This window comes from Heteronotia binoei, chromosome 4 (genome assembly GCF_032191835.1).
Source record: "Heteronotia binoei isolate CCM8104 ecotype False Entrance Well chromosome 4, APGP_CSIRO_Hbin_v1, whole genome shotgun sequence".
Lineage (NCBI taxonomy): Eukaryota > Metazoa > Chordata > Lepidosauria > Squamata > Gekkonidae > Heteronotia > Heteronotia binoei.
Window position 1 is genome coordinate 68,688,381 of NC_083226.1, and position 15,254 is coordinate 68,703,634.

General features: G+C 41.8%; 1 pseudogene; it reads right to left on the reverse strand.

Annotated features, from left to right (window-relative positions):
* Positions 1 to 14,898: 14,898 nt before the first annotated feature.
* LOC132570627 (U2 spliceosomal RNA) lies at positions 14,899 to 15,035 on the reverse strand (annotated as a pseudogene).
* Positions 15,036 to 15,254: the final 219 nt, after the last annotated feature.

The following is a 15,254-nucleotide window of genomic DNA, read 5'->3' on the forward strand; positions in this document are numbered from 1 at the left end:
GCTTTTCCAAAACTCTCGCCTGCTTTCAAAGCTTAAAAATATATATGAAAGGTCATAATACAAAGATACTAAAAGTACAAAGATACTAAAAAGATGCATAAGAAAAATTTGAAACACTGAGCAATAATATAACAGCATAAATAGTAAAAACAGCAATTAAAACTCCAGCACAATAGAATAAAATAATAATGAACCTAGCATTCTGCAGTAAATCCTTCAGTAGGGATCAGGTGGATTCAGCCATCACACTCTTTTGAAAGGCCTAGAAGAGAAGGGCCCGGGCAAGCCACCTTAGAGTAAGGATCAGTCTGTGGATCAAAACAAGCAATATTTGATAGTTTATGTACAAAACCTGAATGAACAAAGATAATGTTGTCATCTTTGTTTCCCAAAGGATTAAAGTGATCAATCTATCTAAAAATCAGGTGGAAATGCAGAATTATATGGGGAGAACATGCACATTTTAACCTGATTCAGAGTATAGAAACAAAAACTGAAGCTTCTGCACTGCTGCACTGTAATCATTTACTAGCTACAGAGCCTATATCCCATTTGCTATTTTAAGCCCCCAACATTTCAAGCAGGTTAAAGTATAGGTCACATAATGCAAAAGAAGCAAATAGATTTACCCATGTATAAAATGAGTCACATGCTACCTTAAAGGCTAACAGATAATAACATAAAAATGTAAGAGAAGCCATGTTGGATCAGGCCAATGACCCATCCAGTCCAACACTCTGTGTCACACAGTGGCCAAAAAGAAAAAAACCCAGGTGCCATCAGGAGATCCATCAATGGGGCCAGGACACTAGAAGCCCTCACACTGTTGCCCCTCCCAAGCACCAAGAATACAGAGCATCACTTGCCCCAGACAGAGAGTTCTAACAATACACTGTGGCCACCGATGGACCTCTGCTCCATATGTTTATCCAATCCCCGCTTGAAGCTGGCTATGCTTGTAGCCGCCACCTCCTGTGGCAGTGAATTCCATGTGTTAATCACCCTTTGGGTGAAGAAGTACTTATAGTGTCACAATAGTTTTCACAAACCCATTACACTAAGTATATTTGCAGTTGGCACATTTATAAACAATGTCAACTGCATGGTCTAACATCATGAAATGCAAAAAGTACTGAATGTAATTTTTGTTGTTGTTAAACACAAATGTATTCATGGCAAGCACAGTGACCATTCATAATGACAATGGAAAACTGTTGCTATGTATTGGGGTAACTTGAACAGGAGCTCTCTGTGGAGTGGTTCCAGCCTATATTTCTAGTTACATCCTATACCACCAGAGATGCATTACTGCCACATTTCCATGTTATTCAAGATGCCATCTAGCTTATAATACAAAGTTGTTTAACAATCACTTAGCAGAAGTGAACAGTTCCATCAAGCCTTATTAAACTCCATCCTCAAAGGCTGGCCTTCAGTTTGCTACCCTTAATGGAAAAAACTCTGCCTGAAGAAAACTGGCCACACTGAAGAACTGGTTGAAGAAAAGCAAACTCCCTAATCCAGTATTTCCTGCAGCAAATTTCTCCCCTTTTATAGCCAATCTATTTAGCATAGTATTCACAGCTGTTACTACTTGGTATTTACTTTCTCTGTTTAGTGAAGTACATTTAATACAATTCACTTTTGTGTTTAGTTAGCAAGTGGAAACTGGTGTGGGCTTGCAGGCCCTTCAAGACATTTTGCTGATGCTTTGGAATCTGTGTGTGAAGACTATGGCTGGCCCTAAACTGTCTGACACCCTAGGCAAGACTAACTTCTGGCATCCCCCCTGCACTGATAACATCACCAAGTCACATCAGGAGCACCCAATTCAGCGCACCCAGAAGGCCAGTGCCCTAGGCAATTGCCTAGTTTCCCTAGTGCCAGCCCCTGTGAAAACTCTAGATATGTGGTTGATAGGTAGTGATTTCAAGAGTTAAAAGCATGCCAGAGCATATGTTTAAAAGGGGTGGGGATATGGTACTTGCTGCAAGCATCATGTATTGTGTGGAGCAGAGATGGAATATATTTGGTTGCATTTGTGTATGGGTTGGTGCTGACACTGACAGCAGGAAGTTCATTTCCTTAGTTTGTGTGAAGAACAGGTTACTACAAAAGCTTGGCAGATTCCTTTGCTAGCATCCAAGCAGCAAGGGTATAGCTTGGTGGCTGAACAGGGCCGGCATGTGAGAGTTGGTGAACTAGGTGATGGCCTGGGGCACCAGCTCCCACAGGGGGTGTGGGTGGGGGGCAGGCACCCCCTCCCTGCTCACGCTGTCCCTTTCTCAGCTCTGAGGGGTTGGAAGAGCTCACCTGATCTCTCAGAGCCAAGAAAGAACATGGCTTCCTCTGCCCAGCACGCTCCAAACTCAGAGCACCCTGGGCAAGGGAAGGCACCCAGCAGCCCTGTCCCACTTTGTAGGGAGCTCAGCAGGGGCTGGGGGGAGGGGGTGTTGTTTCTTTGCTCAGAGCAATGCCCCCACAGCCCCTGCTCAGCTCATTATAAAGTGGGACAGGGCTGCTGGGCAGGGGGCACACCGCACACTGTTGCAATGATGTCACTTCTGGGTGACATCATTGCTACGGCGTGCACTTTGCATGCATGATTAGTCACTGTGGGGGGAGGCACCAGTGCAAGGTTCTGCCTTGGGTGGCAAAAACCCTAGCGCCAGGCCTGTGGCTGAGCACTATTTGGAAGATGGCAGAAGATTCCTAAGTGAAGCATCCCTATCTTGTATTGTAGACAGCCAGTGAGTTGGCGATGTGTCAAAACCTTGCCCTCAGTTGGGTACTATGAGGCAGTCTGGGATAGTCTTTGTGTGTCTAGTGAAGAGGTGAGGGAAACAACAACAATACTGTAGGCAAGATTTGCCAAGAGAAGCCAGGATTCAGTGATCACATGTGTGCCAAAGCCTATCACTATCCAATGGATTCATGTTATATTAGGACTAAATGTATAAAGTTACATTATACTTAAAGAGATTCCTTGAGATAATCTAAATAGTAGCAAATATGAATAACTTTATTTCATAATATTTGTTGGAAGAGCAAGAAGAATGCAAAAAAAAAAAACTGCTGGGGGGGGGGGGAGAAGACAAAGTAGCCTGAGATTTCTTGAAAGCCAGATTATTTAAAATTTATTTTCAATTTTTTTAAGAAGCTGAGGAAGCATTATTCTCTGTAGACACTGGGAAGCAGGGAAAAGAATATACCAATGAATACACATAATCTCATTAGTATTAAAGTCACTCCAAACAAACCAATAAAATATCGTTTATCTGCCTTCAGCATAACATCTATGTTGGTCATAATTAGATGCACGAGTGATAGAACTGGATATGTTCCTTGATTTGGTATTATTGCCAATACCTAGTTTCATAACTTGTTCCAACTATCTGCTGCAAAAGTGTGTGTATGTGGGGTGTTCTACAAGGGAAACAGCAGCTTTTTCTTCCATTTAATTTGACTTCCTCCAGGTGCCAGTGAAGATGGCTGATAATTCCTCTTGCCTTTTGATAATTACATAATGGGACCAGGGCCAGCTCTAGACTGTCTGGCATCCTAGTCAAGACTAACATCTGGTGCCCCCCCCCCCCCACACACTGATAATGTCACTGAGTCACATGAAGGCACCCAATTTGGCATCCCCAGAAGGCTGGTGCCTTAAGCAATCGCCTAGTTTGCTTAGTGGCAGGGCGAGCCCTACATGGGTCTTTCATTTCAGGAAACAGTCCATTCAACTATAACCCTAAATAAGGTAATAAGTTCCATTTATTTCAATAAGACTTACCACCAAGGACACATTTTTAAGATTTGACTGGAAGGGTAGTTGAAGAGAACTATATTTTAGGTCAAAATGAATAATGCTATTTACTTTTGTCTCGTAGGTATTTGCTTTTAGGTATTTAAATACTCTCACACATATAATTTTAACGACTGTCTGTTTAATTATATCAATGTAAATCTGTTGTGTTTCTTGAGGTCTCAGACACATATCGATGATGACATGCAGTTAAGAACATAAGAGAAGCCATGTTGGATCAGGCCAGTGGCCCATCCAGTCCAACACTCTGTGTCACACAGTGGCCAAGGAGGTTCACAAGTGGGGCTAGAAGTCCTTCCACTTTGCCCCCCCCCCAAAAAGCACCAAGAATACAGAGCATCACTGCCCCAGACAGTTCCAATAATATGCTGTTGCTAATAGCCACTGATGGACCTCTGCTCCATATTTTTACCCAACCCCCTCTTGAAGCTAGTTAGGCTTGTAGCCCACCACCTCCTGTGGCAGTGAATTCCACATGTTAATCACCCTTTGGGTGAAGAAGTACTTCCTTTTATCCATTCTAATCCTACTGCTCAGCAATTTCATTGAATGCCCACGAGTTCTTGCATTGTGAGAAAGGAAGAAAAGTACTTCTTTCTTTGCTTTCTCCATCCCATACATAATCTTGTAAACCTCTATCATGTCACTCCATAGTGGATGTTTCTCCAAGCTAAAGAGCCCCAAGCATTTTAACCTTTCTTCATAGGGAAGGTGTTCCAAACCTTTAATCGTTTTAGTTGCCCTTTTCTGGACTTTTTCCAATGCTATAATATCCTTTTTGAGGTATGGTGATCAGAATTGTACACAGTATTCCAAATGAGACCGCACCATCGATTTATACAGGGACATTATGATACTGGCTGATTTGTTTTCAATTCCCTTCCTAATAATTCCCAGCATGGTGTTGGCCTTTTTTTTTTTTTGCAAACACACACTATCTTGACATTTTCAGTGAGTTATCTACCATGACCCCAAGATCTCTCTCTTGGTCAGTCTCTGCCAGTTCACACCCCATCAACTTGTATTTGTAGCAGGGATTTTTGGCCCCAATGTGCATTACTTTGTGCATTACGTTCCAAAGTGCATTACCTTCCAAAGCTATGAATGATTTGAGGTTAAATAACACAGGAGGTAAGATGTGCCTTGTGGAACCCCACAGGACAACTCACACACTGAAGATAACTGATCTCCAACAGCAATCCTTTGACTCCAGTCTCTGAAGAATGATTTAAATCAGTCCATTTCTTATTCAGCATTTGCTACAAAATGTTTCTAGTTTTTGACAGATTTGGAAAGATGATAACATAAAAGCAACATCCACCCAGAAGCTGCTGTGAGACTGTGCTATAGTCTCTCTGTAGAAGTTCCAAGAACAGCATTCTGAAAGAACTGTTTAGGACGCAAATGGAAACAATAAGTAGGGTGGGACCACCCAGATCTCCAACTGCTACGAAGGACTTTCAAGGGCCTTTTGCTAGATTAAAGTTGTTCCGCTTTAAAGTCTTTCAGAAAATCTTCTGTAAGTGCTTTTCCAATGTCATCTACTGACAAAATCCTCTTTTTCTTGTTTGTAAGTAGTTCAATATAATTACCTTGTGATGTAGTAGTTCCAGCTCTCCCCTTAACCAGAAAACAGAAAGAAAAGGAAGCCTACCTATATGATTAAGTTCACAACACTGTTTAGTGCTAGCATTAAATCCATTTTAAAACATCCCTTTCACCATTTGAGAAGTTTTTCAAGTAAAGTAAAGTAAATTTATTTTTATATCCCGCCCTCCCCCGCCAAAGGCGGGCTCAAGTTTGAGCAAATATCCCTTTCAAGTTAGAGCAAATATCCCTTTTTTTGTCACTCACATGCATGGAGGAAACATTTATTATTACGTTATGTGGCAATTAATTTAGCAATATAAAATGGATGCCAACTCTCAGACTGTGATTCCACATGATGAGAATGTCAATATAACCATTACAGTTTTTTCATGGTTTACTGTATTTTAATTAAATGTTTTTAATGACTATAAAATTAGATTTTAAAACAATTGGATTGCAAAAATTAAAATTTAAAAAACCACAGGACATCAAACAATTTAATTTAAATTAAAAGCTTGCTTGAATAACACATTTGTAGCAGTCTTCTGGGAGACTAGGAGGGGAGTCTCACAGGAAAGAAGTTCCAATCTTGAAGCAACCATGGAGAACCATGGATAGAAGGCAGTGAATCAAGAAATCTCTCTTGCCTCACCATGCACTCGTGGAAAACCTCCCCCCACTCCCATTTTAAAGGTAAGTGCTGGTGACATAATCACTAGTTGGGTTGGAATTTTCCCCAGTCCAATTCATCATGTTTAATGTCTTCTCATAGTTGATACCACTAGATTTAGCCATAGCCTTTGACATAATAATTTATTCCCTTTTACTAGCCTAAAAAAAGCCCAAATTTGGAATTTTAGGCAGTGTTGCAGTCCCTTCTATCAAACATCTGACAGAAAGTTGGACTGTGATGATCCACAGGGTCCTGTTTTTTCTCCAGTTCTTTTGATGTATATGATGTAGTTTTGGAATTGTAACATCAATGTTCTGATTCCACTCAGCTCACTGTTTCTTTAATGTGACCACTGGATTCCGTAGTCTCTGTTATTAGTCAGTGCTTGCATAGGAGGTGGTGAAGTAAGAGTGAACATTGCATAATTGAATGCAGACAAGACAGAGGTGATGCTAGTAGAAAAGGTGGAGTCATTAGGGAGATGAGATCTATTCTTATTGGATGAAATAAAGTTATCCCTGTCATATCACAACAAAGAAATTAGGGATACTCTTTGATTCAGTTCTATCATTTTCATATGCCATATAAATTGCTTCTTCTATTAGACTTAGTTGTCCTCAGTATGTTAGTCCATGCATCTGCAGTCTCTTGCATGAAGATGGTACATGGGGATGCCCTTAAAGGTATCCCAGAAACTTCAATTAGTATAAAGTGTGATAGCAGATCTTTGTAGCCATGGCAACCACCCTCCAACCTGAGGTGGTCTTTCCTGAGAGCAGAGACACTCCAACACCCTGCAAAAACTTCACAGCAGTGCCACCATTACAGCCAGGAGTGGCATCAAAGGTGAGCCTGTAAGGAGCCACTGCTGGACCTGAGAGAGACACAGGTACCAAAGGCAGGGCTGGTTGCCACATTCCTCTCCCCCCCAATCTCCTCTCCTCCCTCCCAGATAAGCAATTACTATAAGCCAAAGATCCCTGCTTCCAGTCTGCTAAGAGGCTGACTATTGTCTGACAGCAAGCATAGACAAAGGATCATGCATCTAGTGATTCTAGCCCATCTTCGTTGGTATGACTGGATTATGACTGATACAATGTCAAAGCTGTCACTTTCCAGGTCCAGCAGAACCTATCCCCTCCAGCTAATCACATCTTTCCTGAAAGCTATTCTTCTAGTTGGTAGTCTTCATCTGCATTTCCTCTCCTCAGCTCCAGATTATTGAGAAAATAAGTAACATCTCTGTTTTTACCAAATAGCCATCCCTGGCCCTATTCTCTGAACAAACATAGAGCATTACACTTTTGTGTCTAGCACCTGGAAAGCATTCAACTCACCCTCACTACACAATGGGAATCCCATCAACCTATTGTATAAACCAGTTAACACACCCAGCAATACCTCCAAGATACGTTTTTAACTGTTTAAGGAGATACTCTGGACATGGTCAGTATGTCTCATCTTGCTAGAGTCTTGCACCGCCAAACTCTGTTTTGGGTCACTTTCCATATTCACATCCTCTGCTTCATGGACTCCTGGACTTCATCTGGAAAGGTAGTGTATAACCCCTAAATGTCTCTATTTTCACCTCTTATTTTCCTAGTCCTTGATTGTTAGTCTACTTTGATTGTTTAAGTATGAATAAACCAGCACATTTTCTAGTTAAATTCTTAAAAATCCTTTTAAATCTGGAGTTTTCTTACTGAACTCAACCTCCGTTTACAAAAGTGTGTGATCCATGTGCCCTTTTGGCCTTCCTGATCTCATAGCTAATCTTCCCAACATCAAGACAGGACCATTTCAGGTAACATCTTCTGATGGGAGCATCATGCCACAAGTACATTATGCTAGTATTAAAACAGTTTCACTGGCTGTCTTGCTGTTTTAAAATTCTTATCAAGGCCATACATGATTTAGGACCCACATACTTGAAGGACTCTCTCTCCCTCTGCATACCTGCTTGTCAACTTAGGTGGGTAAATAAATCTCTCTTGGTGCTTCTATCAATCCACCAAATATGACAGACTTTAGTAAAGCATCATTTCTTCTCAGTGATTGACCTTCACTTTAGAATAGCCTTCTGAAGAAAGTCCAGATAGCTTCCTCCCTTCTTGCATACTGGAAAATATGTACAAGCCTCTTAAAGTTAATAGACTGAAAACTATTGATTAGGCAATTCACTGTTCTCATAGGGCTGTACTTATTAAGGGATTTTGAATGCTGCGCCTAAAGGTGAATTGGGAGAGAACTTAAAGAATACAGAGAGAGAGAGCTGCCTTATACTGAACCAGACCATTGGTCCATCAAGGTCAGTATTGTCTACTTAGACTGCAGGGCTGGATCTCGAGGGAAGCAGAGGGGGCACTCGCCTGGGTGCCATCAGAGGGGGGTGCCAAATTGGGTATGGAGTCCATTCTATTCTATGGGCCCATAAGATAGAATGGGCCCATAAGGGGGTATCATTTTTTTAATTTTGCCCCCTCTCAAAAAACATGTAGATCCAGTCCTGTCAGACTGGAAGTGGCTCTCCAGGATTTCAGGTAGATTTTTCCCCCACATCACTTACTACCTGATCCTTAACTAGAGATGCTGGTGATTGAACCTGATACCTTCTGCATGCCAGACACATGCTCTACCACATGGCCCCTTCCCAAAGCATAGCCTGCTTTGGCATTGCTGCTAAATATGTTGCAAATGAAATCCCTTGGATCTGCTCAAATTTGGATGCCTCTTTAGATATTAGTGCAACCCTAAGAACATTTTCTTGGGAGTAAGCACCACTGAACAGGGTTAGCAGGATTCTGAGTAGATCTGCTTAGGTTTACTCTCAGTAGGAGTTTTGACTGACAGTTTTGAGTTTGGGCTATTACTTGTCCTAATTTAATTAATACTTTTCAGCTGTTATCTGAGGAAATGGCCAAGACCCTTGCAGAGGTGAGTTCAATAGCTTCTGACTCTGACCCCTACTGATTGCTTAAAGTGGCTTGGGGTGGGTCTGGATATATGGGTAATCAAGTTTATAAATGCTTCATTAACAGAAGCTCTGAGCTGAAAGAAACCCTGGTACATTAGTGGCACAAGTAGAATCTCACTAAACGATTCTGTTTGGAATAACTCCAGTTCAGTTCCTAGTATTCCATATTTGGACAAGATGATCAAGTGCTGAGAGGTTTCTCTCAACCACAGGACTTCCTAGAAGATATCGATCATCTTGACCCGTTTCAATTTACTTTTGACCAAGCTGGGTGCTGGAACAGCCTTGGTCAGCTTGGTGGATGGACTTTATGAAAAATGGAAAGAGGAACTGTGTCCCTATTCACTCATTTTGCTGTTTTCTACCACAGACTGTTATGGATTAACTACATGAGATTGGAAGGCACCATTTTTGAATTATTCTAGTCCTGATGCTGTTATTCTAGCCCTGATGCTCTGTCCTATGGTCTTTGATTTAGCACTAAACTACAAAGTTCCATATTTGGTCTTATTTTTCAATGTTTACATAAAAACTGCTGGGAAACATTGTTCAGAGTGTGAAGTGTCACATTGATTCCAAGAAGGTTGTGGATGCATTGAACCACTGTCTGGAGTCAGTAACGGGCTGTTTTGGGACAAACTAGCTAAGGAGTAATCCAAATTCTGTTGGTTAGAGAAACAGGCAATAGGTATCATTAGTGTTTGGCCAGCAGGGCCAGCTCTTTCACTAGGCAGCCCAGGCAGCTGCCTGAGGTGCAGCCCTGGCAAGGGCACAGGCGCGAGCCCTGGGAGAGCACTGGAATGGCCCTCCCACCCACCCTCACCTCCAGTGAAAGTGGCTGAGGGGTAGCCATGCGCCTGCACTGCAGAACATGCCACAGGGCTGCCCATCACTCTGCTGGCTGCATCAGATGCAGGGGCAGAACTAGGGCAGCCTCACAGCATGCTCAGTGGCAAAGGCACAGCTGCTTCCCGCTGCTTTTGGAGGGGGTACAGTGCTATGCCTAGGGCACTGTTCTGCCTTGAGCCACTGTTGTTGGCCAGCAATAGCAGTATAGAGTGGATGGGTTTGAGTCATTCAGATCTGTAGATGGGCTTACAGTTGAGGTTATACTGGCATGATGTTGCACTGACAATGCAGTGCTATGCTGCTAGCATATCTCTGTGTATTGGCAGGAGTTGCACTGTACTATGATTAGTAACTGTAGAAGGAGGATTGGTGGGGCAATATACACAGGAGGTGCAGTGAGCACAGGAAAATAGTTGCAGCAGTCACAGCTCAGAGTAGGTTCCCTTATTCCTTGTATTGTTACCCACTAGAGTACTAGGAGTTCCCCTTTGGCATTAGAATCCTGAGGTGGAGTAGAAGAAGAAGAAGAAGAAGATATTGGATTTATATCCTGCCCTCCACTCCGAAGAGTCTCAGAGCAGCTCACAATCTCCTTTACCTTCCTCCCCCACAACAGACACCCTGTGAGGTGGGTGGGGCTGAGAGGGCTCTCACAGCAGCTGCCCTTTCAAGGACAACCTCTGCCAGAGCTATGGCTGACCCAAGGCCATGCTAGCAGGTGTAAGTGGAGGAGTGGGGAATCAAACCCGGTTCTCCCAGATAAGAGTCCGCACACTTAACCACTACACCAAACTGGCTCTCCGTACTTGTAGAAGGTCCGAGCAGAACAGAATTATATGTTTGTCACAATATTTGTTTTCTCTCTTGGCTGTTTTTGCACCATGCTTTGTTGTTGTACAAAGTACCCTTCCCTAAGGTTCCTATCACCAAAGTTCCTCTGTGCATGCCATATGAGGTCAGAGTGATATAACTCATGCTCTTTGTGACATAATCATTTTGAGACATGGGTGTTCTGGCTGAGGTTTATATAATGTACCGGAGAGCAAATAGCTTCCCCTTCCAACCATTTCAGCTTGGAAACATGGCATGGGAGAAAAGGCTGAAGACCCTCCTTCTCTGGTTCTATGCATGGGAAGTTACTTCCCCGACATCTCATCAGACTAAAAAGATTCATGTTAGACATAGGGTTGCCAAGTCCCTCAGCTGAGTGGGTGGAGGATGAGGGGGGTGCAGTTAACAAAAGGGAGGAAAGAAGAAGCAGGAAATAAATGCAATAATTCCAGGTGACATAGGCATGTTGGGGACAATGCTCTGGTTTGTGGGCAAAACTCTATGATAGAATTAGCTTCAAACCATAGAGCTTTGTCCCAAACCCACTGATGTGCCTATGTCATTTCCAGGTGATATGGACATATCACGTCTACTTTCAGTTTCTTGCCTGTTCAGGAGGGTGGTAATTCCCCCCCCCCATTTCTGATAGCCCTGAACCAAGAGGAGAGGCCCCAAACTGGAGGATCCCCTACACACAACTGGGGACTGGCAACCCTAGCAGACATAACACCTAGTTTGGCCCTCGTGCCTTGGACTGGTAGGATGGGGGGCTGGGAAACTCACATTTTTACTTTCTCCTGTATTGTAGGGCACTGTTGAAAGATATAACAAGGCTATCTGCAGTGTAACTCCTGCACAACACAGGATAACAGGTATCAACCCAACTTCATTCCAACATGCCCAATGGTTCCCATTTCTACACAGGCACCATAGTTACATTAGTGTAGTGCCAAATTAGCTTCCATTTGTCCTGGCATAAGGTTAGTAACCTGTGAAGTCCCCTGGATCAGGGGCTTCTCCACCTAGACTCTTCTTCATTATCTAGCTTCTCCAATAAAAGGTAGACACCAGGAGAACCTTAAAAGCTGTGGTTTGTTGCACAATTTGTTCCAAATAACATAGAAGAAAAAAACTGCAGATTTATACCCTGCCCTTCTCTCTGAATCAGGGACTCAGAGCGGCTTACAATCTCCTATATCTTCTCCCACCACAACAGACACCTTGTGTGGCTGAGAGAGTTCTCCCAGAAGCCGTCCTTTCAAGGACAACTCCTGTGATAGCTGTGGCTAACCCAAGGCCATTCCAGCAGCTGTAAGTGGAGGAGCGGGGAATCAAACCCGGTTCTCCCAGATATGAGTCCGTACACTTAACCACTACACCAAACTGGCTCCTAGGTACACCTGCCAGATACAGCCTGCAGATCCTTATCCCTTACTGTCTTCATCTGCTTCTGTCAAGGCTTTAGGCCTAGGTACACCTGCCAGATTACAGCCTGCAGATCTACATCCCTTACTGTCTTCACCTTTAAGCGGGCTTTAAGCCCGCTCTCAGGATTTCTTGCTTGCTACATCAAGCAGTTACACCCTTATCACAGGGTTAGTCACTGAGATAGATCTAGGGTTACCCATCTCCAGATATCTGGAGATCTCCCAGAATTACAACTGATCCACATACTAGTGAGATCCGTGCCCTTGGATAAAATGGCTACTTTGGAGGGAGGACTCTATGGCATTATACTCCAGTGAGCTCCCTCCCCTTCCCAAGCCCTGCCACGGACAAGCTACACTCTCAAAATCTCTAGGAATTTCCCAAGCCAGAGTTGGCAGCCTGAGGTGGATCCAATAGCATGAATGCCAAGGAATTGGTCTCTTCTGTCCTTCAAGGTCCCAGGCCTGGCTATCTGGCTTCCTGCCCAGCTGGTTCCCCCTTCCTTCCTCTGATTCTAGCCTTTTATTTCTTCCACTCCTGCCATAACCACTCTCTTGTTCTCCTGGCCTACACATGATTAGGTTTTTACTCCCATAGAGGTATCTTCTCCCAAGACTGCCTTTACCCTCAAGGTAGCTAATACAGGCAATCTTTGACCCTTCCTGCCCTTTATGTGGTCGTGCAGCCCATTCCTGCTTTTCCCTCCTTGGTGACACCACAAGTTGAGACACCACGGGGCTCGACATCCCCCTTCTAAGCCATTCAGAGGCAGCACTTGAGGTAGATCTTTACATCATAATTTGGGTTGAAGCTTTTTAGTTCCCAGTTAAAGTAGTCAAGAATAGACTTATATGTACAATTCAAAATTTGTACAGCTCAACGGTCTTGGTTTTAGACTGCTAGTTACTAAATACTTTAAATGTAGCAAAACAGGGATTATTACTGACATTGCACTGAAGAACAACCCATGGTCCTCTCACTGTTGAAAGTATAACTCATGACATACTTATGTGCTATGTTATATAGATCTGTTTACCTCTAAAGTTTCTATTAGAAAATATCTTTTGGAGAAAATGTGCCTACTTACATAAAGTGAGCAAAGTGAAAATAATCTCAGTTCTCTGATAAGGACATTCAGCTTTTAGTATTGGACTTTTGTGAAAAGTTTTTTGGGGGTTTGCTGTTTTTTAAATGGTCAGCCTGAATTGTGAACTAGTCAATAGACATAGTTTGGAGCATAACAGGACAAGTACTTGAATACTGATTTACTGCTTAGTTGTAGAAAATCTCTATACATGCAATTGACTTTTAGTTTGCAAGGGTTACCAGAATTATATTGCCAACCACATGAGGTCATTAAACTAATCACATGATAAATGTAATATTTATGCCGTGCACTTTTTCTGAGGCAGAACATTATTTAAATCATCAATACATCAACAGAGTTTTAAAAATAAAATAAATAAATAAATAAATAATTTTTTAAAAAAGCTTGAATATGTTTAGATGCTCAGGACTTTTAACTATAATCAAGCTATGTTCTAATACAGATACCTTTCAAACCACTGTAAGAAGATTAATAAATGCTGTCTTATGAGACTTTAGTCTTTTATACTGCTTAATTAACCACTTTGAGTGCTGTTTTAGAAGAAAAGCATATATATTTTCTAAATAAATAACAGTACAATCCTAAATTCTAGTGGATTTAGAAGGCATAACTCTGCTTGGGACTGCTCTACAAATACACTAACAACTTTGTCAGGTATTCAGACCACCAAAACTAATTACAAAAATCTTTTATAAAAACATAGCACAAGCTAAATTCTTATTATAAAGTGTTCCCAGTATCTTCTGCATACAAGCAAATAACAACATATTAATCTGCAGCTCAAAAAGTGCATAAAAGGCATTTTTCTAGCATTTTAAGAAAAGTCTTCATTCTTCCCTACGATATCCCATGGCCTTTCTGTAGCATCACTTCTGCACCTGGACCCTGGCCTTTTCTACTTTAAGGAGGGCTTGGAGAGGGGAGGACTTTCATTACTTCAAACATGGACATTAATCAAGATTTTATCTCTTTACATAATCCTGCCTTTGATGTCAGTAGACTAAAGCCTCTCAAAATAGAATGAGAAAGCTGAAAAGAAGCCCAGTTAATTTATACATTTAAGTGCTGCTGTTCTAATTTGCCTGTGTAGCATTTTCATTGTTTTCTGCTTTGCATCCTAAAGGTAGGCTTACACCCAGCACTTATGAATGGCCTCTCTGAACAAATAATTGAAATTCAGAAGTAGTGGGATATACTTAAACAATGTCAGGGTTGGAGGTGTGATGTCAGACATAATTCAGGACATTATTAAATTCTACAATATCCTTTTCCTTTGACCTGAAGTAGGTATATTTGTCTCATATTAGCTTTATAGTAAAAACTGATCAGATAAGATACAGGATCAAAAGAGCAATCACAGAGTTCCATATTTCCCCTGTCTAAATACTAATATCATACTTCCTGACAGAAAGCTATGTATAAGAGCACTCTGCACATTGGTAGATATTTACAAGAGAAATTATTTAATTAATTAGATGCTTACAAAATTCTCCCCTGAGTTATGAATTACCAGAACTCAACGTTGTGATGTAAGTAATAGAGAGTGAACCCAACCAGCAGTGAAATAAGTAATTACAGTAAGCTTGCACAGGAAGGGAAAGTTCAAAGGAAAAAAATCAGAAGTAGAATCTTTCAAAATTATATTTAACTATTTAAAAATTTAGTCTGATTTTATGCAGTTGGCATAAAAGAACACAGAGGTAGAAACTGATAAGAACAGATACTACACTTGATCTTAGCAAAAGGGCCAAGAAGCGATTCTCACCCTCCAAAACTTGGCTTGTGTCACATATCGATTTTACAATATGCAGATAATGTGACAAAGAACATCTTACCATCAATTATGATAAGATCAAAGTTATGGCATTTGGTAGGCACCCCCAAAAAAGAGTATGGTCAATGAAGGGAAATAAATTGAGCAGGCCAATAAATTCATCTATCTTGGGGTAGTATTCCAGGAGACCAGATCTGCTACTGT